Consider the following 26,310-nt stretch of genomic DNA (forward strand, 5'->3'; position numbering starts at 1 on the left):
CGGGCATCGAGGCAAAAGGCAGGAACGCAGGCCGGAAGTCGCTACCCTGTCTCCTTTGCAAGAACTCCGCACAACCCCAAATGGGAGCTGAACAAAACAAGCGAAGAGTACGGACAACTAAGGGCCGCCCCAGGAGACCTAAGAGGACGCGCTTGTTGCATCGATCGTGTGGCAACCACTGCATCACTCCGGTTCCGCTTGTGCGCATGCGTATTCGGGCGTATCCTTTTTGTACTGTGACGCCTGGAGGGCCGATGACGAAAAGGAGGCGCCGTTCGTGGAGAGGGTATGGCCGAGAAAGAGGGGAGAGCGGGCGGGTATATATACAGCAGCGAGCGGCTCGGGCGGTCTGCTCCACGCGATCAGCAAGCGCACGCCTGCAAACGGGACCGGCTTCCAGAACAACCAGCAGCGCCCATTTATTTTTTGACTTCCCTCGCCCAAGAAAGGCCGCGAAAAATTCGGGGTCAGCACCACCCGAGCAGCATCTAGACCAAGCCAAGGGAAACCACGAGGCTTCAGCTAAGGCTTGAGCCAAGCCTTCCCGAAACCGGCCACACCTCCTCCGTTTCTCAGCCGCTTCGGAAGTTTGGTGAGTACCGAACCGTCCCGTCGGGCGCATGGTCTTTGTTTCGGTGTTCGATAGTAAGAGAGATGCAATTTTATGTCTCTCTGAGAGCGAATTTGGCAAGCATAAAATTGAAAAACAGCTAGCATATCACGATTTTAAAACAGTTGTATTGTTTTAAATCAGTTCGGAGTTACTTATAGTCCCGATATGTCTCCTTCGGAGCAGTACCCTCCCGCGCATTCTCCCGCGGTGCATCTCTCGATTTTTTTGGGGTAATGACAATGAACGTGTACACTTAGTAATTACTATAACTTTCTAATTAGTTATTTTCAACTTAATACCGGCCCGCTATTGGATTCTTTGTCTTTTCAATGATTTCCTTCATTTTCTCATCCATATGGCAGGCTGAGAGATGAACGCCTTTTATACAATAGGTTCTTGATATCGAGAGTTATGATTACACAACGTGTGGGGAGTAGCAGAATCATTTATGGCGAATTTTCTGCCAACACAAAAGCATTTAATTACGACCATGTGCTTCAAGGTAATTCCTACATGTGACCAATCGTAACGTTTCTTTTTTTCGTGTTTTGGGGTCTTTTGATATCAAGGACTCACTGTCATTCCTTCTGCATTGGACATTCATTTTTGCGGATCAACAATATGATCAATGAGAATGTTTTATAAAGAAACAGATTTGTATTTTATTTCATAAGGAATGAAGCGAAATGAATACGTCTTGAGGCACTGTTACCACAGGGTTGCTCACTGTAGTCCCGCTTTAAAACTTGAAGTACTACCTCTTCCTCTCATTTTCGCACACAAGAAGTGGCACGGTAGCAAGGAATTGTTGATGTTTCATTGGTGGCAATGCAATATTGTCTTGTTAAGGACGCATTCTGGGTGAGTAGCTTCCCGGTCGTAAGCTTAAGAATTTTTGTGCTTCCGGCAGTTGTAGCAATATTGCATTCTCCATCTAATCCCACTCTACAGGCTTCCATTTTTCGGGACATGTATGTATGTGACCCGGTTTTGTAGCTCACAAGAATATTTTAGTACTGACACGATTTTCGTTTTATTATGAGGGGCAAATACTGGTACGGTATTTCTGCCTAAACTATTTCAGCCTCATAAGCTGGTTTAAGTATTTTATAAAAGAGCTGCTGAGAAGCGCCGTGTATAGAACTTACCTCATGAATTGTAAAAACGCAGGTCTTGAGGTATTCCTGTCATGCGCACCGCAATGATTGCCGTATATTCGGATCCCTGTTTAGTTTTTAGTGATAGGTGGGTTTATCAGGAACCGGTCATGGCAAAGCTTCCTCGATAAAACGGGAGGCATATGTTTTCTGCAAATTGTCCAGTTATCTGCTCGTGTTGTTTAAGCGCATAAAATGACATAATTGGGCGTTCTTCAAACTACAAAAAAAGTGTTTCCTTTACATTTGTAGAGAAGTATGTGAAACGTTACTTTTTACTTGTGTTCAGATTCGATGTTGAGCTGCGAAGAAGCCAATAATCATTTATAGTAGTCATGGCCTCCACGGAGTATTCCCATAGATAGAAAATGATTTGCGTATCGTAACAATCCGTCAAACGAAGAGAAAGCAGACCAGAATAGGGAAACTCAATTTGAATGCTTTGCTTGAAGAGCGCGGAACAGGAAAAAAGTAAACAAACACACAGAAAATGTTCTGTGGAAAGACTATGATGAAAACGAGGTGCCACGACTTTGAAAGAAAAAAAACGACGCGCTTGAGTGAGATGACGGTCCTACGTGGCAAACGCGCCGTGCTTGCGAAATAAACACAAAGATGAAAGAAAGAAAAATTTAGGTCCTGCGCTTTGTTGCTTCTTCTCCTTCTCATCCTTTCTCAGGTTTTTCACATAAAACTTTGATTATTCGTAAAGAAATTAACATAATTAAAACGTACAGTAGTAATTTATGTGGTTACAATTTTATTAGTGGGACGCCCCCATTTTTTGCTTTGTTCTCCTTGTACCGGGTCTTCATCTTTGTACAGTGCTTTACAATTTCTGATCCGTATTATTGTATGGAAGCTTTTCTTCTCACTGAACGTTTGAAACATCGAAGTCGCACCCTGGTAAACGTTCGTTATTGCTTGGGAATGATAACAAAAACCTTCGTTGCTTCTCTTCTAAAACACTACCTCTCCGGGAATACGATTGCATAGTCCAGGGATAAACAAAAGCCGGTAAGTATTTTACTTCGTTCATATTCGAAAAACCTCGGGTGTGCGTTCCCATCAAATACCGTTGAGAAAGTGGTCAAATGATCGGTGGTTAAGTCAATCTACACAAAGGCACGTATGAGAATGATTTTTTTTTCTTTGAGGCGAATCTAACAGCTTGGAAATTCAAAGTTAATGCAACGAAGATTCCGACGCCGGAAGAAAAATGGAGCTTGCGTGGTTTCTGTGCCCCCGCCTTTAAAGTTCTGCTTTTTTGTTATTAAATAAACCAAATGGGCCCAACAGCGCTCCTTTTTGATATCTTATGGCGCGGCTTTCTGCTGCTGAGCCGGCGTCTATTGCTAAAAATATTTTTTATAAATTTTTCATCATCCTCGATATAGTTATCACTTAAATTAACGTAGAGGTACCCCGAAATTATGCTAATAAAGGTGCAGTCGCACTAGGGTAGTTATTGTGATAAAGGTACACTCGTAGTACAGTAGGATAGTTATTGTTTCGTCGTAAAGTAATTACCTCTTTCATGGTAGCGATTTCTAAAATTTGATGATATTTAATGCCACTACAAGGATATTTGAAACTGGAAGTAAACTGGCGAAGTTTCTTTGTTCACCTCTGAAACGTGACTTGTGCTGCTTTATGCGAATTTTTCCCGTCAGACCAAGAAATTAGGGCAGAAAGGTCGGTCTAAAAAGAAGCACTGCTTTTCGAGCGCTGGTTACAAACTACACATTTTACTCGCCACCCTAGGAATAGTAGCCTGGAACACGTTTTTTGGGTTTATAAAGTATTGACGGCATCAATAGGATCGGGTACACAAAAAATGTAGCGCAATAAACATCGTACACGTGGACACAACAAGGTATATCTGTTGGGTATCTACCACAATATAAAATGGCAGCATTCAATAATGTGCCTTGTTACAGGGTCACCTCCTTCAACACTGATAATCCAACAGCTTGTGCTGCCATGGGACCGTTAAGAAAGGGCGTATTTATAGCGTTTATTGATTTCTTCGCACGGCGAAGAGCTGAGATGAACACGTGTAAACGGAGGGCAATGTCAGTTGCATTGGACATAATGATCGAGGAGGATGCCAGAAATACTAAGAACGCCAGGAGATTGCTAAGTTCATAGATAAGCGGGGTGCTGTCGTCACCGGAATATGCCGAGAATACTTAGAACATCCGCAAAATGAACCACTAAAAAATAAATGTTAGAGTGGAACATGTCCGTCGGTACCTCAAAGTAACCAAAGAAAAAACGCAAGCCATTAAAGAAATGTAGGAACGATAACAAATGAAGCAGAGTCAAACTTAAAAAAAATAAAATTTTGCCTAGCATGTACCGTGACTCCGTGAGAAAGCAGGGAAGACAGGACTCCTTTGAAGCGAGCCGGAAGATGTAATCTCCGGTTATTGTATTCTAGCAAGAACATATAAAGCAGCAATTAAAAGTTTCTTCTTACGCGTAAGCAATATTGTGTTACAATGAACTTTCCTGGGCTTTCTCAACCCTGGCTTCGAACGGCATAAAAATCCTGATTGTGTGACCCCCACAGGTGAAATCGACATTGTTATATTCGAATGGCGGTTAACTTATTATCAACACCTACATTTAGAACTGCTTTCGTAGCTGTGAGGGTGGCTTTTGGGCATGCCGCTCATGAATGATCGATGTGAGAATGACGTTGAAGACTCGCCTTCTTTTTGTATAACACCCAAGAGAAAGGCTGAGGTGGCGTGACATCCACTCACTGTGAGTGTTTCCAAAAATAGCCTCGGTTATGCTGCCTTCAGCATCCGCCAGCAGCGCAGCCGGACGCCACACCGTTTAATAATCGACTGCTGATGGGTTTTTTGTACCTGGGATTTACGCAAAAGCGTAAAAAGGTCTTCTGAAATAGTGTTGAGATATACCGCCATTACGGAGATACGCCCACATTTGCGCGCCGGAAAGTTCCACACAGAAGTGTCGCAACAGTATCCACTAAGGTTTGCGGCTCATGCAACCCTCTCTGCATAGGCGGCTGAGAGATTACGTATGCGTTAAACCGTTTCCTCTCAGAAGCTATATAAAAACCTGACGCATCCGTGTCTCCGGATACCACTGCTTGGAAGAACAAACCCCGTCTTCTGACTTTTGCGCATGGTGAGGGGTGAGATCTAAAGCTACTGTATGCCTCAATTCTTTGAGTTGTAGAAGGCATTATTAGTGTTTCTTAGATTACACAATCTTAGCGGTACGTATGTGATATAGGACATTTTAGCTTAGGGGAAGGCTTGCTGGCTGGTGCCCTGAGCCTCGCTTTTTCACGTCTCAATTCAAACTTTAGAATTTATGCTCACGGAGCAAGCTGTTTCACACGAGTTGCTCCGTACCGATCTCTGTGATGGAAGGTGATAGAGTGCTCTCTAGCGTGGCTTATTCTCCTGCAGGCAATCCCTCAGCGCCACATGAAGCGAATCCTTCTGATTTATTTTGTGCGTGCGCCGTTTGTTCAGGGCACCACTATACCAGGAAAACAGAAAAGTAATTTGTGGCTTCCGCGACCTTGATGCTGTTCACCCCATGTCGCACCTGTGCACATAGAACCTATATCGAAGTTCACGTAGATGGCTTCATAACGCCTGACTCTTTTTTATCGACAAGCCAATTCTATCAGAAAGGCTGCTCTTAAAAGAGAACTACGTTCCACAGTGCTTTCCGCAAAAACTTGGGTAGCGTCTCTAGGGGCGAATGTCAGCATAGCTGCGGGCTTTTTTTATCTCGGCCAGCCTTTCAAGCGCTCAAGAATCCTTTACCTGTGACTGTCAACTTGTTTTCGAGTTAAATAAAAAATATCTATGGCAATGGTAAGAACGCGAAGGAGACTGAATGTCTTTTCGAAGTCTCCTAGGGCTTTCCGCGTTTCTGGATGCATCATACGCTATGAAAGTCGCAAAAAAGGCTAATGTCAATTCAAGAAATAGGGTTTTCGATTGTCGTGGCAGGGAAATTGCATTTGGCATCGTAATGGATATTAGAGCTGTCAACCTGGCAGGATCTTCTAAGACGCAAATCGTTTTAAGAAGCCGACTGTTATGAAGAACACGCATTACGCTTCATTGTGGCGTGAAACCGAAGCTTCTTTTTTAAGCTAAGGTTGGAAGATTCGCCAAGTGGTCAACGATTTAGTGTCAAGTGGTCAACGATTTAGGGGCTAGGGTGTCATGTATTTGTGAGCGGTTCCCGGGCAAAAAAGCCACAAAGATGGATGGCCACGTCCGACACCTAGCGTTCCGGGGGCCTCTGTTAACAAACATTTGTAAAGGTTCGCGTCGGGCTAGTTGGTATAGCATCGTTGGAAAATTGTACTGGATCTTGCTACAGGGACAGACAAAAACATCAAAATGCCATCTTTACTTCAAAGTGTACGTCCTTTTGTTGAAATGAAGTGTTGGACGCAAGCCCGTTTGGTCGGGGAAACACATGACACCAATTTAGAACTGACACCGACTCTTGAATGAACTCCAGCTTAAACGTCCGGCAACGTCCGGTAACACTCGTCCCAAGAATCGTGCTCCGGTACCGTATATACCTGTACTTAGCGTGTTCAGTGCCCCTACAGTATTCAGGTAGCGTACGGGCCAACACAACAGTTAAGGCACTCCCTGGTGAACGTCAAAGACAAGATAACAAAAGAAGAGTTCCCAGGAGATATCTACAGCATTCCCTGCGCAACCGGCGATCGAAGCTACGTCGGCGAGACGGGAACTTTTCTGCAAAGGCTCAAGCAGCACACGTACGCTGTGAACAAGAAAAACATATGATCTAACGCTCCGGCCGAAAACGCAAGAGCAACTCACCGCAAAATAGACTGTACCAGTGCGAAAATAATGAAAAAAGAGATCAATTGTACCTGACGGCTTTATCTTGAATTCCTGACAATCTAGACCACGGAGCACACACTCAGTCGCCATTACGGTGACTTCCCACACGTGTAAGCACGTTGCCTACGTCGCATCTTGAATACTACATAACCTGATCACTTGCGTCTCCTCAGCTCATTGTGAACTAGGCTCACCTACGGGAGCCAAAACGTCTTTTTCCTTTTTATAAACACTCGTGGTCCGTGTCAGTTCCTAATCGGTATCCTGTCCCTTTGTTCTTCAGCCTCTGTAACAAGTTCCAGCGCAACTGACCAAAAAGGCTCTATTAACAACAGCAGCCCTAATAATAGGACGGCGCGAGTGGCGACCATTGTTGGAGATTTCGCGGCGTCCACAGGGCATGCTGAGACTGCCATAATGGGGAAGGCAGTCCCAACACTTCACAGAGACTGTCTGTTCCTATGGAAAGCTTGGTCGAGGACGATTTTCGCAGCAGCGCCGTGTTACACGCTGCCATAGAGCTATTTTTTATCCAACTAACAGTATTTTCTTACGCATATATTGTTGCGAGTTTCAAATGTTAGTTTGCTTAAAGTTACGTTATGCTGTGATCTCTGAAAATATGGTATAATGTACGAAATGTGTGCTTTATTATGTTGTATGCCGTTGTTAGGTGTTGTGATCCTTCGAACATTCGTTCGTGACGCGTGGAAACTTTTCAAACTGGTTTTGCCCCTTTTTATTTTCCCCCTCACCTTTTCGGTAGATATGCAACTGCACGTACGAAACTGCAATTACTATCCTTTTAAATCGAACATTAAAATATTTGGCCGTTTCTAGCACATTATTTGCATGTGAATGAATTTTGATTTATTTAAGTATAGATAATTACAGCTGACATTTCTTTCTCTCGAATCTCTCCAGTATTCTCTGGCGTGAGAGAGCCCGTCTCCAATCACGAGCTAGTCTGCACTGCGTTGGGCCCTCCAATTACACAGAGTTTATTTCGTAACTCGTTAGCGTCGGCAATGGGCACACATTGGAGAAAAGCAGCTTTAACACTTTTGTGCCATAAATACCGCCAAAAAAGACCTGCTATTGCAGAAGCTCCACAACGCTATCCATTTTAGCGATCGGTCAATTTTAACTCTATCACTTCCAGTTTGATCGAGCGAGATGTTTACATGGACCTAATGGGGGCGGCTTCGAGTGTGGCAAGAAGCACCACCTCCCCTCTCCAAGGCGACAGCACTTGTGATTGTGTCGTCCGCTGAATGCAAGGCAGAAACTACGAAACCACAACTAAACCCGTGTCTTGGCCCAGAATCGATGCATTGACCGCGGAAGAGTTAGCGTTGCCACAACACCATGACGAAAAAACTCCTTTTTTCGACTCGACGACAGATGAGCCCCTTGCGTGTCACTAACACGAGCGTTTGGAGCTGAGTGAAAGCACAAAAAAAAGAAATGTCTTAAAATCTGAAAAAAAAAAACGTTTTCGTGAAACGTTTCACCTCTCCCTGAGGGGCTTCCAGAGTATGTCTTTCCCGTGAAGCAAGCAACAGCTTTGCGCAGAGAAAATGTCGACCGTAAAGTTCCGAACGAACGCCCACCCCCGAAACATCGCCGACCACCCTTTAGGGATGAAATATTCGATTTACTGAAAGATCCCAAAGATTTCCCACCACCTAAAATCGATTGCTTTAGTGCCCATGAGGGAACAAAATAAAATAAACGTAAATCCCTTGTTCATGTGTTGAAGAGGTCACCTATTTGTCCTTGCCGTGCTTGAGCCGAAAGTTTGCCATCTGGCATTTTTCCGAAATATCTCCGCAGTTTCGGTTGGCGGTGCGGTCACTTTTTTCCAGTGTTTCTTGCGCCTGGCCCGAACGATCACCCGTCTCGTATTTTTCACTTGACCTCACTGCACTGTCGGTGCTCGTTCGTTCGGAAATTTAGGGTACACCCAGTGTGCGCTCTTCAGTTCAGTGAAAAATAAAAAAGAAGTACAATATCTTGGCCCAATACCGGGTCTAGTGGGACAGAAACGTTACGCGAGAAATTTAAAACAATTAGGTATCGTCCGAAATGTTTCATTTGCTTGTGTAGGTGAGAAGCGCCGTAATTCAGGTGCGTCTGCCTGCTAAGTTTGTAGTACTAAGTAATGATTCGCACCTGCCTTTTGAAATATTATCAAGATGAAGAAAAAGAATTATGCAATATTCATTTAGAAGGCTTAATATCTGCGTTAATCACACGTTGCTTTTATAATAGAAGTACTATTTCTTAAACCCGGCATGTGAAAAGTAGCAGAATTTTACGACGAAACAATATCCAATAAGTGCTGTTGCGAAACAAAGTCAAGCTTCGCTTATGTCGCTTCGCAATATCTATAAGGGCAGTGAGTGCCCGGCAGAATAAGCTCCTAAGTTCATCACCATCAAGTTTAGACATTTTCTCCACGCTTCATCCTGTTAGTGCCGGTAGGTCTTTGTTCTTAACGGTTTTCATAACTCTGGTAAGCTCATTATTGTCTTACGCGTTACATAAAGGATGTGTGGAACATGTCTTCACTAGTTCACCTTTGCACTCCCACGTCGTTATCGGGCGATCACACCAAACTTCGGTATCCGCCTTTCGTGCGCAACTGACGACATTCGCTGAAAACTACTTTATGCAGAATAAACGTTCCTTGCCGTCAGATTGTTACTTCTAAGCTCGTTACCGAGAGTCTTCCATCGCAGAGCCAGCGAAGGGGAAATAAAGAAAAGGAAGGACGCCGCAACGCCCCGAAGAGCGTCGCTATCCGGCTTCTCTTGGCTGCGTAATTGGCTGCTGTCGATAACTGAATCATGCAACCCGTACGCTCCGTAGCCGACGCTCGCTGCAGGCTGCCAGTGTCGCCTGCTCAGGCTAGCGCCGCCTGCCGGCATTCTGGTGTCGTTACCCCGGAGGAATCTGTTAATGTGACGACGCGAAGCGACCCCTGCCAGTCGGAAGGCACTAATTCCGCCTCGGGGGACTCGGCGCCATTGTCTCCCCTCTTCCATCCCCCTCCGTCCGCGTGCTGCTGTGTTTTAGTTTTGCCTTTTTGCGTCCTTCTCTTCCTCTCTTGTCTTCCTGTGGCTTTCTTTCCTCCATCAGACATCTATAGTAAGAGACCCCGCACGGGCTAGGCGGAATAATTGGACATGACAGTGTATTATCTCGTCACCCCCACCCCACTCTATGTTCCGTCAGTATGAAGACTTTATGACGATGTAGTCGTTTCATTGTGTGGACAACGAAAGAGAAAAAAATGTCAATGCGTAGTGTTAAGGATTTCATTTCATAGAAAAGGTGGCGTTGCCAGCGGCGTCAACCGTAAGCAAGAAGTCCCGCAGGGACACCTACGGCGCCCACACAAACCACCGGGATCGCAAGCGCTGTTCCAAGAAATGGCGGGCAAGAACAGCGTCAGGAACTGCAAGACACGCAGATACAAGGGATTTACAAATGCTTGATTTGACTGCATGACAAATGCTTCTCCTGTTTAAGGCAAAAGCCTGATATACCTGCAGCGGCAAGCCGCAGTGTCAGCGGCAGCAACGTGACTTAAGGCAACGTACACGCTCCCTCGCCGGAAGGCTCGCGCACTCCTGGCATCTCCAATGGGAGACGCCAGTACGTTAGAAATAAACCTTTTTCGACACCGTGGCCTCGTCCTCTCATTCAGCTTCCCTGTGCCAAGCGGGTCAGTTGGTCACAACCGCATGTGATAACCTCCCAGCGAAGTCGTAGAGTCGTGTCCGGAATTGACCATGAACAGAGGGCACCGCAAGCAGGCAGAAACAAAATCGCCGCAATGGCTGTCCACTTGCCGTGTGTTCGGACTACAATAAGGCCATCTTGCTCGCGCAGGACGAGTCACAGCTCCCACTCTCCGGAAGCACCTCCTGACAACGGGAATTTTAGTACGCCGTGAGGACTCAACCTGCGTATGCCACGTTAGAGGTTGTGGACGTTCTCGCCTCCTTCATAGGTAAATCTCCTTCAGCGGCCTACGACCAGCCAAAAGCAGCGCTTCTCGATCGTACAATAGCGTATGAGCGCACGTGCATAAACAGCTACTTTCCAACGATAAGCTTGGCAAACGCAAGACGGACCAGGCTCGAGGATCCCCGGCATCATGTCTAATAAGAGGGAATAGTGACAATTGTCGATGCCTTGCTAGAACATAAGTACGTAAAACACTACGTATACAAAACATTGCGCTAAATTGACATTGGCGATGGCGAAGGACGGCGGAACACAAGATGCGCACATACAAAAGCACATACAAATGCGCTTTGGTATGTGTGCCTCTTCTGTTCCACCGTCCTCCGTATTTGTCAATGCCAGTTTAGCGCAGTGTTTTATAAGTTGTGATGTACCACTAACCCAGAAGCAAGCTCTCACGTAAAACACATTTGGCTGTGTAGGTGAGTTGAACCCCCTCACTGAATCCGTGACCAATGCGCTAACTGCGCAGCCTGAGATAGAGAGGAAAATGGTAATCTGGCGCGGGCCGCGGGCCCGGTGAACATCGCTGCAGGGGAGTAAAACAGCCGCACACCAGCCACGAAGATCTCCGATTCTGTGGAGCTGTGGCGTCACGCACGGCTAGTTTGCCGTTGGAAGTACTTTGCACCTAAAGAGTACGAAGAAAAAGTTAAGAGGCAGACGAGAACACGATGTAGAAGTAAGGAATTATTTGATAATCGGTAGGCTTTCGTCTTCAAACCACGCAAGCAGGCTTACGTGACCAAGGTATTTCCTCTCAATTCTTCGTCTGGGTGGGCACCCGGACACACATCCCTCGCCGGAAATGTGGTGGTGCATGCCGCTGCCCCCGCGCAGGTACACCGAGCCATTTTCTACGACAGACAAACATAGCTTGCTGCTCCCAAGACAAAGCCTCTCCTAAAATACGTATATGTAGCACCAGCTCCAGCGATATCGCTGAATCGAGCGCCGCTCCTCGCGCAGCAGCCCGATCGACATCGTCACAAGCTGCGTGGCCGCGCGGGCGCTCGAGGACACAGGGGTCTCGCCGGTACTCACAAAATAGAATCTGGCGACAGCTGAAGTGTTCACTCACAGCGCACGGATGCCCAACCGAGTGGGTCCAACGGCTACCACTGACGCTCCTCGGTATCCGGAGCGCGTACAAAGTGGACCTCTGGTGCACGTCTGCTGAGCTCGTCTACGGTACACCTCTGCGTTTGCCAGCGGACTTGTTCGACGAGTCTTCGCAACCTGTTCATGGAAGTGACTACGTCGATCACCTACGAGAGCTTTTTCGGCATCTTCGGCCTGAACACACACACCTTGCAAAGTACCCGACGACTTGCATGCACCCTGACCTCAAAACTGCCACGCATGTGTTCGTGCGCTACGGACCCGTCCGAGGACCATTGCGGCCTTATTACCTTGGCCCCTATCCAGTCGTTCAACGCCACTCGACCACTTTTGTCGCGGACATTAATGGAACCCAAGACACCGTGGCCATTGAACGACTGAAGCCCGCGTACCTCGAGCCTCCAGCCGAAGTCACTCCGTTCGAACCTGCTGCGCCCCCTACAAGACCACCCCGGCGTGTCCACTGGAACCTCGCATGACTTTTCCGATCGTCACTTTCGCTCCTGTCTTGGGGGGAGCCCTGTAGCACCAGCTCCAGCGACATCGCTGGATCGAGCGCCGCTCCTCGCGCAGAAGCCCGATCGACATGGTCACAGGCAGGGTGGCCGCGCGGGTGCACGAGGACACGGGGGTCTCTCCGGTGCTCCCAAAATAGAATATGGTTTTGCCTTGCGACGAACGGTCGTCCTGCCTGAGGCTCCTTCCTCTCGCCCGACATAGCGCACTACAGATGTATTCTGGTCCACTATCGCGTAAGAATAATATTTCCCGTTCGACATCCCAAGTTATCCAGACAAGAAGCCACCATCCTCTGAAGAACAAAAACGAACTCCTGTCCCCATTGTACCTTTCTTCACATCTACCCCAGCCGATACCCTGCCACCTGTAATTTCTGTATCTTACCCGGCACCCAACACCATCAAATATGTGAGTGCGGAAAAATCCCCAGTCCTGCCCCCCAGCCCTTCCCCCTCTTAGGAGCAGTGGGTAGCCTGCCTGAAAAGTCCAGACCCTGAGACCCAGCGCATACTGGTGAGGGGGGCCTGGACTGCCAGCCAAGGCTAGGGCATCCCAGACTAGAGACGCCCCCACCGGGCGGGTGCCCTAAATGCAGCACCAGCGCTCGTGAAGTAAACATTTATTCCTACTTTTCCCCTTACGTTTCGATAGCATAGGCAGGTCTACATAATCGTTTTCGTGGCATTCTACTTCGGTGGTGAGCACGTGGTGCAGTAGAAGAGACCACCTGGAAGTCTGTCTTTCGTGAATTGTACGATCATAAGCCGATGCCCCAATAGATTGCCTTCTGGCATGAGCGGACGTTTTCACCGCTCGGAAAGCTTTCATGGGATGCAAACGGAGCCCTATAACGCTGTCGTGTTCCAAGCCTAAATGCGAAGCTTAATCACCCTCCAAATTTCCTTCACTGTATACTTATACGCGCGAACTGCCAAATGATTTCTACAATAAAAAATACCGCCTAATGAACGTTTGCTGCCATGGTTAGATTTTGCAGTTATGAAATGATTATTTATATTTTCAGGTTGAAACACTCCCCTCCCCTTCGAGTGCGATGCCTGATTCTTAGCTTAGGAACTGGAATTATAAATTATCTTTAATACATTTGCCCCTCAGAGACCTCGGGCTGGTGCACTTGTCAAGGGATAATACTATAATTAGCCCTGTGATCCGAAATGCGGCAGAAACAGCGATAGATTACATGTAAGACCCACAGGTGTTTATGTAATCACGGAAGGCTGTTTGATGAGCTGGTCCCGGTAGCTAAACTCTTGCGAGTGCTAGTATTCGTTAGCATTGCAGGTCTTCGTAAAGTATTAAGAAATATTGTTCTTTTTATATAGTTTGAAAAAAAAATGGCATGGAACCGCAGATGCCTTGCTTGCAACGGCTATGAGTAAATTGTTCACCTAAATTTCCCACGCTGTTTCTTTCTATATTAGTTTCGTGGAACATCTGTTTGCCCCTGTCGCTGTCAAGCCTCTTCTTCAGGAAATCAAAAATTAGCAGTGGCTTAGCTCGGCTACGATACGTAGCGTGAGCTAAGGTTCAGATGGTTATTCGCAGGTTTCCTGGTTGTCTATGATTAGCTGATTATGCTTACTGCTGCTAAAACGATTTCCAATCCAATCCAATTCAATTCAATCTAATCCAATCCAGTCCAGTCCAGACCAGTCCAGTCCAGTCCAGTCCAGTCCAGTCCAGTCCAGTCCAATCCAATCCAATCCAATCCAGTCCAGTACAGTCCGGTACAGTCCACTCCAGTCCAGTCCATCCAGTCATGCTCCTCGCGCATGGGCATCACGGCTATCCAGAAGCCACGCGAAACGGCTACCAAGCGGCTCTCGCGCAGCGTCAGACTTCGCTACGGCGCACCGGAGGCACACAGCTATGCACCCGCTGGCGCCAATGCGTCTGCCGCGGCTATGACGTCACTCCTGGAATGCGCAGACGGGCGAATGTGCAGACCCAATTCTCTACACACCCGTACTCCAATTGGCTTGGATTTCAATCCAACACAATCCAATTTAATCCAATCTAACCCAACCAATCCAATCATATCCAATCCAATCCGATCCGATCCGATCTAAACCAACGGCCCTTCACGGCCCATGCGAAACTGCTCAACCTCGGCCTGTGTCGGTTACGCTACAAAAGAGCTGCCAAAGCCGGCGTCGAAGTTGTGTCTTTTCGGTTGCGAAGACGATGCCTTACTAACTATGCCACACCAGCATGACGGCACCCATGAGCAAAGTATTGAATGCGTTGGCAGGGCAGCGCCCATTGTTTCTGACACTACCGCCTGACGTGCATGTAGGGGCATGAGTGGTAAATTTGAAATCGCTCATAACCAATGCCTTTGCTCTGACAACCATAAAAGTCTGTACAAAAAAAAGTTGGAATGCGCACCATGTAGAATGTTTGCTCCAGTGGACCGTCTGTCATTCTTTCACAGCGACGCTGTATATGCCCAATCCCGCCAGTTCTCGCGCCCGTGTGGAACGAACGTTTCAGGACTTGGTTGGCCTCTTGGTGGGCATTACGACTTCCTTTTGCAATTTAACTACGCTGCTCGACGGTAGGTGTAACTTCCGTCTCGTGCGCGCCGCGGCTTGGTCAGTGGCGTGTGTTAAACGTACGTAAAAGTTCTAAAAATACTAAAAGCTGTTGGTGCCTCCACACTGCTTCGCGATCTCATATATTGCGCTGTCTAAATGTCTTCCCCGCAACGCATTCCTGCTTAGTGATTTGGTCGACTTTAAGAAAATCTGCGTTAGCTCGGTCTTTTTAAGCTTGCTTTCCCACATTGTTTACCGCTGTGTGAAGCATGGGCATCTACAGAAGGAGTATGCCTACAACCGCACTTTGTATTCCTTGCCACCACCGGTGCTTCTTTGCCGAGTCATGTTTACTGCTCGACGCGCGCCGCGGCGTCCACCTCACCCCTATGCGCAATGCCATGGGCCCCTCGTCGGACACCTGTGCGGAGCAGAAGAGCCGGCGCTGCGATTGACGTAGCCGCTATATAATAAAGCGTCACTGTCTCTACCCAACCATCATATGTCCTAAGTCTGTGACGTAGAGATGCGGCCACTCTTCTTATATTTTAATCTACTGAATCCTTAATATAGCTAAACCCCAACAAAGCAAATCCTACCAGATAGCCAGCTTCGCTGGCCTTCCGTCTTCCCAAGAGGGAAGGGCTCTGATATTAAGTGCAATGCACTTCTTAAGCAACCCTGAACCTGCGTCCACCGGCGATGTCCGCGCACGTGGAGATGGGCGCGCGCAGCCTGGCCGCTGACATAGCACATACCCACGTGGGGGATTGGCCAGGAATCTCCTCGTCTTCCTTGGCAACGGGGGGAGATGGGCGCGCGCTGCCTGGCCGCTGACATGGCACATACCCACGTGGGGGATTGACCAAGAATCGGGCGGGAGAAGGTCTAATGCACCTGCCTAAAGGAGTACTGACACGAAATTTCAAAGCTGAGATCCGCTCTAGCAATCAAGTACAACGACAACACAAATAGGTGTCTGTGAATAAATGCATCTTTCTTTCTTTGTAGTTGTGTGTGTGTGTGTGATCTCTCTTTCGCGAACATTACCGAACCGCGCAAATTCAGCTCGTGCATTCGCACTTTCACATTCTTCCCCTCGGGGAAATGCGGGGAATTTTTTCATGATGAATCTTTACTTTACGGTCATTCGTTACATGTTAATCCTTGGGGAAAAATCTATACTCATCTGACGTTACACGTCCATTTCTGTCATGGTGACCAATGACACAACATACGGCCGTGAGGCCGATGTGATGCGGGGATGTGGATATCTCATTCAAACTACTAGTGCGAGCAGCGTGCAGGCACGTCAGGGTTTTGTGGATAAACATACGGCCACTCGTACCCTCTACTTCCTTCATTAGTGCCGGGTAGGCTAGATGGTCACTGTCCCTCATGAAGACAGTGCCGCCCCATTGCTCTTCGCAGTAAACATGTTTACTCTCTGTCTCCTGCTCCAGAGTAAAGCCTTCCCGTTCTCTCATGAGGAGTAATAGTAAGTAAAGCCGCTAATTTGCTGCCTCACGCGAGTAAGGAGCAGAATACGAAACACTAACAGCGTCAGCTACCCGCTGCATCGAAGGCCTCCGTCTCTTCGTTACAGGTAAATGCTGTCTAGCGATTTGAGCACTGCTGAGCGATACCTCTGAAATGACGCGCAATGTCGGAAACATTTTTCCTCTTAACCAATAATTACGACGCTACCTGACCACTGACCCGATGTTGTTTTGCTGCTAAAACCTGCGCCTCCCAAACAACTGATTGAATTCACGCCGACCTGGCATTTTTTATGCTTGTGTCCCCTCCTCTTTATGGACCCCTCTGGGTAGCTTTTGTTAGACCTACTCTGGAGAGCTCCCGAGAAGTGCGGATGATGTTTTCAAGCTTTCTCGCCCTCATTTCTTATTTCGAGCACGTACACCGCAAACCGAATTGGAAGTAGCGTGAAGAGAGGGTATGCACCCCTTTTTCGCGTTTGTCATGCGGGGTTGCACGGAACGCCATTGCGAAGGACAGCGTAGTGGAAGAGCCTTCATAGCTAGGTTTCGCGCTGCAATATTCACCGGCGTGACCACCCTAAAGGGCCGGCCAGCTGCCGAATCATGCCGCCCCTTCCCTCATCATATCATTGGTGACAGAAAAGAGGCAACCTTTTTCTCTTGACGTCACCACGGCAACGAGTAATGGCGTGTCGCTTGACTCTTAATGTCGTGTCGGAACTGAAGGAACCAGTCCAGTCGAGAGGCACGGTCCTCCGTTCAGCTTTTCTCCCTTGCTACATTCCTTTTGCTTCACAAAAAGAGCAGACGGGTGTAGGAGAGGGAAAGCGTTGACGACCATGGCCAGGAGAATTGCAGTGTCGTCGCGTGCACGCAGACAGTGTATCGTGGCGTCCCCCTGAGGCCACAAAAGGAACAGACCTCGAATGAAAGAAGATGCGCCGGTCCTGCCGCACAGCCCGGACTTGCGGGCTTGGGACCAACGCTGCAAAGATCAACTTAAGGTATTCGTGTTGGTTTTACTGTTTTTTTTTTCACTCTTCTTCTATGCTTGCGTTCATCTCATTCTCCCCGACCCTTATAAAAGGAAAACGCGAGCCAGCGGTTTATTCCCAGGCCTGTTTTTCTTTCCGCTGTCGCGCGGTTCCTTCATTTCGAGGCACAACACAGTGCTCAAACGTTGCAGAAGCCCGCCTGCTTCTAGCCGTTGTGTCAACACGATTCCATTTTGCCGTGAAGGGCTCGCGAGGAAGGGGAAACCGAAAAGAAGATGCTAGCGCGGAAGACGTCAGCAGGAGACGACGAAGACGAGGACGAAGAAGGAAGATTGCGTGCGATAGTTGCGGGCCCTCGTGAAGATAAACAGGCCCAACTTCTGCCATCGGCATCTAGTTTCACACCAGCCTCGTAACTGTAGACGTTCTCATTAACGAGGACGCGTAGCGCCGGTTGTGTTAGGCTGCGTTCCTAGAGCTTCAGATTGGTCCGTTTGGGAACGAACTAGGGTCCACATTCAGTGATGTTTTCGCAATCTAATGCCAGTACCAGCTTATTCCAGCTTGTTCCGCCCGTTTTTTTCGCTGTATATGTATGTGTACTGATGCTTGGCAGTCATAGCGTGGGTCTGTCTTGTGAGTTTTACTGGCCGGGCTGGGAGAGTAACCTGAACCCGAAAACAAAATTCTGCACCTACGAAGGCTCTTGGCTGATTCTTTCGTTCAATTGCATCGTCTAAGATCACAACGCACCCACAGAAAAGTCTTCGGAGGGGCATTCACGGCCTTAATATGAGCCCCGGAAAAAACATTTCTCTTACTATGATCGAAATAGCGTTTGATACCAAACAGCGCATTTGCCTTTTGTGTGCCGCATACATTTGCAGTTGTGCTTGGGGAAATGTTTGAACGGGGCCCGCATATAGACTACGACTATGAGAGGAAAAAAAGTGTATTGAAATACTACCTGCTGAGGTGTGATATCCTTTGCGAACACAAAATACGGAAATTACGTTCTTACCACCAAGAATGACCGGAACTAGTGATAACCAAAACTTCTTACGAGCCTGTCAATGGCTTTACCCGTCGTTGTCGAAGTCGCAATGCAACCACAGACACTCGCCACACGCGCTCACATCAAGAACCGTGGTCTTGCATCATCCAGTGAGGTTCCTGTTCCCAGACATTTCATAATTGCACATGTTACCTTATTAAAGTTTAACGGGAGGCTGGACAATTGCTTCAGAGTCAGTTTGGTAATTTCTAAACTCGAGACACAAAATTATTTTCAAAGAACATCTGTAAAACGCACTGGTCAGCTTGTACTTCTCGGGGCTCGTATAACTTTCACCTTATTTTGGAAAGTTCTTTCTTTCCGATGTTGTTCAGGCTTTTCATAGTGGTGTGCGCTTAATGCAGTTGTTCACTGCTGCATTTAAAAGCACAGTGCAAAGATAAGAACTTGCCAGATAAACAGTCACTCGTGCATGTTTCTTTCTTGATTTCTGGTATTTGCGCGGTTCTTTTTAAAACTGCGTAGATTTGCTCTGTCTTTACGTTCGTAACCCATTGGGGGCGAGTCATAGTACACTAGTTTGGACTTTTTCGTCAGGAAGCCTTTAATGTCTATGTTCATTACACTTAGGGGAGCCCATACAATACGCGACCATTCAGGCCTAGGCTAAAATTGGTTAGTCTGCATTCTACGCTTGCCTTGGTGTAAGCACCATAAACATTGCGGAGCTGGGAATCATCTGGACAGTGCTACGGAAGTTGATGGAAAAAGCACGTAATTTCTGGCATCGCACAGGTATTTTTGCGTGTTTTCATTTATCTTGCTCGCCTACTCATCAACAAATAAAAATAAAACGCAACATTTTACGGATTCAGTTTTAAGATAGTTAAATTGAATTGTTTATTGGCATTCACTCAATGAATAAATACGGTATTGCATTGGCAATTTTGCTTGGCTTCTTTCTCAGGAAACGTGTATGAGGCGGTTTGTTTGGGCAGTTCCTTTCATTGGACTGTTTCTTTTTATACAAAATCATTGATGGTTATTGCTAGTTGCGCAAGTTGCTTTGCTGTTGCTTACTCGCAGATCCATAAAAAGTGTCGCATGCGACAAAAGTTGACGGTTCTGAATGTGTTAGACATATAAAAGGAACTGGACTGTCGTGCATATGAAAAATAGAAAGAATCGCCACATTGTGCAAATCTTTGAAGGGATAATAAATGAAGGCGCTGCTTGAGTGTTTATAGCAGCCTCACACTGCAGCATTTCAGTATAGAACCAGAGTTGCGAAAACAGTTCATTATTCCCGTTAAAGAACGCTCGCAAAAATGTCGTAGGATATTGCAGTTGCCAAACGAGCATTAACAAAGGGGCCCCCTTTTTTCTCCACCAACGCAGTCCTATTGTCAAAACAAGACGTAAATGCTATTACCATTGAGGTCACCACAAATCGAGCGTTTTCATTTAGGAGGCGTGGGGGCTCTTGAATGTAAATGGAGTTTGGAGATGATTGCAGTTTGCTTTATTAATTTGAATTACGGCGGATGCTATATGGGTGACGAATTGAAGGGTTTTATCTTGCACGAAGTCGACCAGTGCATGTTCTTGGTCATTCAATTTAACTAAATTGTCGCCTGTGTGGGTTGGGTTAGAATTGCGGTTGTTTTAGATTGTTGTTTTTAATTCTTCCTTTATGACTATTCAGAAGCTGACTTGCACATTATTTTATTCTTTCAGGAGAAAGTTCCCCAACTTCCGAATTTATTAGTTATGTGCGGTCCCCTTACGAGAAAAGAATCAGCTCGTTTTACAGGCTTTCCAAAATCTGGCTGATGAAGCACGCACGCTACTTTCAAACCCTACGGATTTTTAGAACAGCAGGCAGTTGGAAACATATCACAAAGTTTGCAAAATTTAGATGCCGGACGCTCGCACAATAGCATACCCAGGAAACCATTTATTTATTTATTATAACTCAAATACCCTAATACGGTGTGTTACATGAGGGGTGGGCAGTGGCACAAATTTCTTTCGATGTGGGTTTTGAACAGAATGGGGTCTGAGTGGTGCACTACGTCGGGTGGAAGATCATTCCAATCCTTTTCTGTTTGAACAAAAAACGAGCGAAGGTGGGCAGTTGTGCGGGAATGCTTAGGATAAACGGTGTTGTGGTGGCTAGCACGAGAACAAATTCAATGTGCGGGCATGATACTGGATGCGTCAGAAAATGAATGAAAGAATTTGTGAAAAAGGGTTAGCCTAGAGGCCTTGCGTCGCAATTCCAGGTTCTGAAGTTGGGCTTGGTTGTTCAGATTAGTGACACTTGAGTGAGGTGAATAATCAGAGTAAATCAATTTTGCTGCCCTATGCTGAATAGATTCCAACATTTTAGATAGATTAGATTGGTGTGGGTCCCAGACGGCGCAAGTGTATTCGAGTTTCGGGCGTACTAATGTTAGGTAAGCTAAACGTTTTACAGGAGGAGGGGCAAGGCGTAATTTTCGTCTGAGGTAGCCGAGAACTTAATTTGCTTGGATAGCGATATTTATTATGTTGGGTGTCCAATTACGATCGGGTGGTATGTTTATACCTAAATACCTATAGGAGTCCATGGGGGATAACGTAGAGCCGAAAATAAAGTATGTTGGAGCCGGGTAATGTTTCCTACGATGAAAAGAAACGACAGACGTTTTGTTATGTTTAGAGTCATTAGCCAATTTCTGCACCATGTTTCAATTGTTATTAGATCCTTTTGGAGAATGCAAGAGTCATTAGGGTCATTAATTGGGTGACAAATGACGCAGTCATCTGCGAATAAACGAATACTTGACGATATGTTATTAGGCAGGACGTTTATATAAATTAGGAACAGGAGGGGACCGAGGACCGTACCCTGGGTCACACCTCAGACTACTTGACAGGGGGATGATGATACCTTAGCCATGATGCCTTAACCATAATCCTTAGCCATTGGATAAAAAGACGCTTGGACCGCTAATTTCTTATATACCATGTAGGTACACCTGAATGGCGTTTACAGGTTAATACAGTATTTATATTGTTGGGTGCTCGAAACATGACTTCAAATTTATTCTCGCAGTTTGTTATAATGCGGCTCGTCCAGCTTCAGAAAAGCGTACAACTAGGCTTCTACAAACAATTGCCTCGCCATGCCGGCGGCGCGTTTTAAGCCTGATTTACCGCCAAAAAACGCAACTTGTTGAGTGTGTATCCGGAATACTTTATTTTGCCTTTGCTTCTTCATCCGCGCCATATTTTCCATATACCTACATTTTCTTGTTTATTGCAGATCTAACAATACATATATTTCTTGTACTTCGGAGTTACGCTTGTAAATCATGGAAGGTTGAGTTGTAAACTGGGAGAATTGATTAGCGTATTTATAAGGCTAAAACAAAGTATTAAATCACAAAATAAATGTTCCGTCACAACCTAAATTTCGAGAACAATATAATTTTGCAGTGCAAAACCCAGTTCATTATTAGGACCAACTCTTCAATTATTATCAAAAGCGCTGTGTTCGAAAACAAAATACAGAAGAAACCAACGAAAAAATACGGTGCTGCTGCATTATGGTGGGCTCAGCACACTCTGCGAAGTATTTGTTGCTATAAATAAGGACTGTTTGAACCAAGTTGCGAAAATTGAATCCACTCGCTGGCGGTACAAACCAGAGAGCAATATATTATACCGATGAAGCAAAATTTTGATCAAGGGGCGAAAAGGGCATACAAGCAGATTACTTTCTGGAAGGTTAATGACACGCTTTGAAGGGTTATTATTAGCTTCACTGATCAACACTGTCACCGGCTCTCCTGATGTTTTTAAGAACGGTGATAGCGAAATTGCGAAAGTGTATTTTTTTAGCTACCGAAAATATCGTTTGCTACGCCACCAACCTGGTGTTTTATTGTTACGACAACGTTTCTCCGTAAGTGTTGAAACACATCGTCGCAAATTTCCGCACTGCAGAAGCCGAATGAATACTTCATTAGCTTGTGCACATAATGGTGCAGGTGTTGCTACATTTCTAGTGCTTAGATGGTACGCAATATCTAAACAAACAGGCGTGTTTCTCCAATTTATATGCTCGAAATTGCTTCTTCAGTTGCTAAAAATATTAAGTACCGTGCGCGAGCAGCGCAGTGTCTGTGCGTCAGCGCCATATGACGGAGACAAGATGCAAACTGGGTGAGGCTACGCGCATACTCAGAAAGCGCGCTCAGCTCGGCCCATCGTCTGCTAGGCTGTTCCTATGTACATCACCCCGTATGAGCGCAGTGCAAATGAACACGAAGCTTGAGTGACGAATAATTCTGCTTGTGTTTCATGTTCCGAAGTTCAACGTAGCAGCCCACAGGGTTGATAACTGCTCTTTCTACTGATGAATAACGCGTTTTTTTATCAGGAAGTAACAAATGAGTAATTCACACTCTTCGGCTTATCGAACGAATTGGAGTGCTTAGCGAATCTCTAAATTTTATTTCCTCGAGTGCCTGCTGCAACGTTGATCTTCGGAACATAAAACAGGAGCAAAAACATTAGCTCACTCACGCTTTCATGTTTGTTTACAATGCGCTCATAGGAGGTGACGCTCCGAAGATAGAACCACCAAGTAGACGACTGGCCCAAGTAAGCGCGCACTCTCAGCCAGCGATAAACCTGAACCTATTTGCAACTTGGCTCCGTCATTAGGGGCTGACGCACAGAAAAAAGGTTGCTCGAGCACGCTGAGGTTCAAAATTTGGGCGCCTGTACTTTGCTTTCTCGGTTCTAACAAACAAATTCTAGGCCTAAGTTGGTGGGACGCTTGTCCTTGATTGATTTTAAGGTTTAACGCTCCGACGCAACGCAGGTGATGGGGCGCGGCGTAGTGGAGGGCTGCGGATTTTTTTTTTTTTTTGGCCACCTGGAAATCTTTATCATGCCGGGAAATCTCGTAAACACGAGGATTTTTGCTTTTCGCCTCCTTCAGAAAAGCAGCAGCCGCAGCCGGGAATCGAACCCGTGACAGCGTGCTCAGCAGCGCAACGCCTTAGCCACTGAGCCACCATTGTGGGTTGGCACTTGTACTCACCGGGTGCTCCTAAAAAGTCTACAGTGTGAAATAGTTATATTTTTAAACAAAGGACACACTGGGAAACACCTTATTAGCTTCAGCGGGAACATTTTCCACAATATCTACACAAGCCGCAGATCTGCGTGGAATGTACGATATACAGCTTGATCATTCAAAGTATTCGTCTCGGGGGCAAATTATGCGTCTGTATTTTTATGACCGCGAAAAGTATTCACTGCCTCCATTAGGTTTTTTTTTGCATATACGAGGGTTCAAAATTAAGCATTATGGTTTTGTCTAAATTATGCACTGGCAGGGACGCGAAGACCACCGGTGAAAATAAGTTATGCCGCCAGGGGGACACGAAGTGAGATGATAACTATCGCTGTCAGCAGCCCAATCATTTAAAGTTGAAAAATTGACCCTTTTAACAGCAGTACGCTGGTATGTTAGCATTGAGAAGTCAGATGCAATACTGTTTCTCTACTGTATCAGTTGTAAGAATTCTTCTAGCGTTTCTGTGCTGGGAGATATCCGTCTCCAAATTTTTAATTTCATTAGCATGATTACGCCTGCAAGAGAGAATCGGTGCAGAGCACCTCCCTGATGTGATGCGGCTGTTGCGGCCGTTGCGCTGTCATATCTCCATTTCGCCAGCCGAGAGGGAAAGGGGGACAGTTATCATCTTTGCCAATGCCTCCGCTGTGTTGCAGACTAACCGCAACAAGCAACAGCCACGTCACATGAGGGAGGAGCTTTGCTATGATCCTAACTCTCTGGCGTGCGTAATCATGCGAACGACAATTAAAGTTTCTAGCCGGATATCTCGGAGCACAGACACGCGAGAAGAATTCCCCAACTGATACTGGGTAAAAACACGACTGCCTCTAACTTTTCAGTACAAAAATGCCCACCTACTGCAGGCGACCAAAAGTTAATTGTTCAATTTTAGTTGACTGTGCTGCTGACAGCAATAAACATCACCGCACTCGGTGTCCCCCTGGCCACAATTTGCACCGGTGATCTTCACGTGCCTTCCTGTGCCCAATTAAAATAAAACCATAAAGCTAAATTTTGAACACCTGGTATAAATACCTTGGAGACTAATAGCGATCGCTGCAACTTGGACAGAATAAAACTTCGACTTGTTCTGTTTGTCTACGCCACCAGGAGCACAATCATCATAATGACGTTGCGAGTAGCGCGGTCCTTAGTACTATCCAGAAACTAATAACACACAACTTAGCATGCGTCATAAAACATCAGAGTGAATGTCACTATCGGCAGTATTTTTGCTCCTTGCTGCTTCAGAATATTATTCCCGCGTTCCAATTTGACAAAATCTTTCTGAGAAACACACGCCCATACCTGGGAATAAACGACTATGTATAAAGAAAGCAACAGACAGTTGTAAGGGATTTTAGAAATATAAAGGGACTGTGCCTTTGTACCTGGCCTAATGACGCTTCGTGCAGGTTTTCGTTTTTATCCTACATAGAAATGCGCGTTGTGAACAGTGGCGGTGCGCATACGTTGAGATTTCAAGGAAAGACGTTTACAACCGAACTAATGAAGAATTACCAAAATAAAAGCAAAATTAACCAACGCATTTTGTACGTTGTCAGACAGATGGTAGGCTTTTGTAATTTACTTATCTGTCGTAGCTATGACATTCTTGAATATTCTTGTTTATCCACATGACAGTAAAGCTGCCGTAGTTAGAGAAGTATATTCATATGCTGTACTGTTTAGTTCAAATTACAAAACCTAAGGCAGACGACGCATAATACCCCTCCGTAATCATCCATCCAGACGACTTGAAATTTCAATGTGCGTGAAGTCGCATGGAAGCATGTCTGTCAACTTCAATGCCGCTGGACTTAATTATACCAACGACTCTCGCGATGCAGTTTCAGTGAACAATGGCGTCTGCGAATGGTTGGGTCATGCGGGGGATACGGCACGGAAGCCATTGTGACTGCCGCCTTACGAGGCTCTAATGTCAAAGGGCGTGGACTCACATCCAAGGCACCGAAGAATGCGTCCTTGCGGTATTCATCGCTCGAATGCGCTGATTGGCACGGACGTCTGTCGGACGTTGAGACGCTGAAGCATCTGCGATGCCGCCGAACGAGTCAGACGTGTCGTTTCACCGGATTGCGATGTCGCGGTCACTGGGCGACGTATGCCTTTCGTAGGAATCCCTCGCATTTGTCTCGCATACAAGGAATGACGGCTACGGGCGCCTTGGGGTTACGCGAATGATTGACAGAAAACTCAATAAAGATATGGTCTCCATTTGCGTTAGACGTTTGACCTATATGAATCAGTGGCACGACGTTGGGTTTAATAAGATATATGTTCTGTAGAAGCACGATACAGTGCCATATCATCCGTAGTTAGAGCACCGTCTTTGCTGAATTTGTGGGACTGTCACGGAACAATTCATGGGTAGAAGATAACATAATTTATTCACGTAGAGTGCAATGTGGAGTTGTACAATCTTAAAACAGGATAATTTATTTTAAAATTCTGATAGCTGCACGGGATACACCAATTTCGCCTGCGGATCAGTAGCCTGCTGTAATGCGTTGAAGTACAGCCTCCCAAATTTTTAATAATATAGCCGGAGCGACGACCGACCGGCATGTCAGCGCCTTATCACGGTGTTCAGCAGCGAAATAGGCGAGAGTACGCGCACGCGCATAGGGCTATCTGCTGTACGAGTGCGTCTGCTGGGCTGTTTCCTTTAGAGTGGTACACCCCCTGCGACTGCATCTGAATGACTTTGTGCCCCACGCTGCTTAGCTACCTTGGGCGGTAGC

General features: G+C 46.3%; 1 protein-coding gene across 2 annotated transcripts in view; it reads left to right on the top strand.

Moving 5' to 3' along the window:
* The first annotated feature begins 335 nt into the window (after positions 1 to 335).
* Positions 336 to 26,310, top strand: part of LOC144142503 (xibalbin-1-like) — a 134,240-nt gene continuing 108,265 nt past the window's right edge. For both annotated transcript variants that reach the window (XM_077674059.1, XM_077674060.1), the window contains exon 1: positions 336 to 592. The gene's annotated coding sequence lies outside the window, so the exon portion shown is untranslated. The remainder of the gene's footprint in view (positions 593 to 26,310) is intronic.

This window comes from Haemaphysalis longicornis, unplaced genomic scaffold, assembly GCF_048455015.1.
Source record: "Haemaphysalis longicornis isolate Haplotype H1 unplaced genomic scaffold, Haemaphysalis longicornis Haplotype H1 scaffold_6, whole genome shotgun sequence".
Taxonomy (NCBI): Eukaryota; Metazoa; Arthropoda; class Arachnida; order Ixodida; family Ixodidae; genus Haemaphysalis; species Haemaphysalis longicornis.